The 1,905-nt window shown below is 35.5% G+C and overlaps 1 long non-coding RNA gene across 1 annotated transcript; it reads right to left on the reverse strand.

The window, feature by feature from the left end:
• Positions 1-321: 321 nt before the first annotated feature.
• Positions 322-1,491, reverse strand: LOC145125525 (uncharacterized). Its single transcript, XR_013716025.1, has 2 exons — positions 954-1,491; positions 322-843 (listed from the first exon to the last, which is right to left on the reverse strand). It is a non-coding gene; the product is annotated as an uncharacterized LOC145125525 (long non-coding RNA).
• Between the last annotated feature and the right edge of the window lie 414 nt (positions 1,492-1,905).

The following is a 1,905-nucleotide window of genomic DNA, read 5'->3' on the forward strand; positions in this document are numbered from 1 at the left end:
TAGACTGCAAACATTTTGCTTCAGAAAAAACAAACAACACATCAGTCTCCTCGTTTCCTGAATCTACTTGAAGCAACCCCGTCTCCTCGTCTTCCGATTTTTAAAATTGGTGCTCTGTACTAGTTTGTCTTTTGGACAAAACTGCAAAATTGGTCCCTGTGGTTTGCAAAAAACTTTGGATAGGGTCCAAAGAGTTTTTAATTTGCATGGAAGGTCCAAAATAAAGAAATTTTTGCGATTTTAGTCTAAAAAAACTTGAAATGACGGTTATGTCCTTTTATTTTCTTTTTTTGTTTATTTTATAATTATTCTAATAGTATTTAACTTTAAAAAAAATAAGAAAAAAGGAATTATCCTCTCTCTCTCTCTCTCTCTCTCTCTCTCTCTCTCTCTCTCTCTCTCTCTCTCTCTCTCTCTCTCTCTCTCTCTCCAATCACATTAAACCCTACACAACTACACCTTTAAATCCTAAATCCACTTATACACAAATAAATTCTCATGTTCGTCATCTTCTCTACCAAATTATGTATTAACTGGTCTAGATCTTCATTTTCCCACCCCACCATTGCTTTATTTCAGATCCATTGGAGACAACAAAATACTATCTCTGCCGAAAACTTTCACGGATGCCTCAGAAACGACTAGTTGCATAACCATGGCTACCAAGATCGTCTACGACCATCTTCGCCTTCCGATCTCGCACATGCATCTAGCATCTGTCATCAGTCTATTCTCTATCTGATGTGCCACCACTTATCTAGAGAAACAATTACCAGGGTACCACATCTCTCCAACATTCGGTCATCCTTCATCTTCTTTCTAATCTTATTCAGCCAAGGCAAACTTCACTCCATTGAATCCAAACAAAATTAGAATTTCGATCATGTCCATGGAACTCCATCACAAACGAAAAATCATACATTTGAAAACTCATTTTGATTAATTTTCATTACCTTCCCATTTCGAAGCTCACAAGAATCGACAAACAATTCCCATTCATCAACACAAAGAATTTTAGATAAAAAATTTGGGCATTTATATCTGTAACATCGCCGATGCCAAAAAAAAACGAAATTTATTACGAAAATCTTAAAATCGACCCATTAACAAATTCTCATAAAGAAGAAGATGCGCTAGTGAAGAGGATTTCAACACCGAAAATTGCATTAAAAATGAAAAATCATACCCTGTATCTCTTTTATACACGAATGAAGACCCAGGACCCATCTAATTTCAATGAAATTTCCATCTCCATCCTTCGTCTTCTTCGTAGATTTCCAGATAATCAACAGCCACCATTATCTACAAGAGACCAATCTGGATGAAGATAAAAAAAATCCAGATGTGATTGTGAGGTGACCATCGAGCTGAATTCTTTTTTGATCAGACGACCACCAATAGTATGGATCTTGATGACATATGATTCTTGTTGAGGTTCGTTTCCATAGCCTCCTATTAAAAGATATGTGCTTAGAGGACTGGAAGTATGAAAATGGCATAAAAAGAGAGAGAGAGAGAGAAAGAGAGAGATAAAAGAGGAGGGCATCGGTGGGGTAGGGTGGATAGGCTAATGCTTTTCTTTTCTTTTTTTTATTTTAATAAATTATTTAAAATAATTTCAAAAAAATACAAAAAAGAAATGAAAAAGGCAAATTTGTCAATTCTAGTTTACCAAGGACCAAAACCAAATTTTTTTTTGATTTTGGACCTTCTATGCAACTTGAAAACTTTTTGGACCCTATCCAAACTTTTTTGTATACCATAGGGACCAATTTTACAGTTTTATCTTTCTTTTGCCCATTACCGGACTCCCTTGTGGACCAAAATTTTGGTTGAAAATAATATTAAACCTATAATAAGTGGATGAGAGTTGATGCCCCTATTGCTGTGATGCCCTGGGATGTG

The sequence above is a fragment of the Lactuca virosa genome, chromosome 7 (assembly GCF_052849685.1).
Source record: "Lactuca virosa cultivar CGN04683 chromosome 7, Lactuca_virosa_CGN04683_v6, whole genome shotgun sequence".
Classification (NCBI taxonomy): domain Eukaryota; kingdom Viridiplantae; phylum Streptophyta; class Magnoliopsida; order Asterales; family Asteraceae; genus Lactuca; species Lactuca virosa.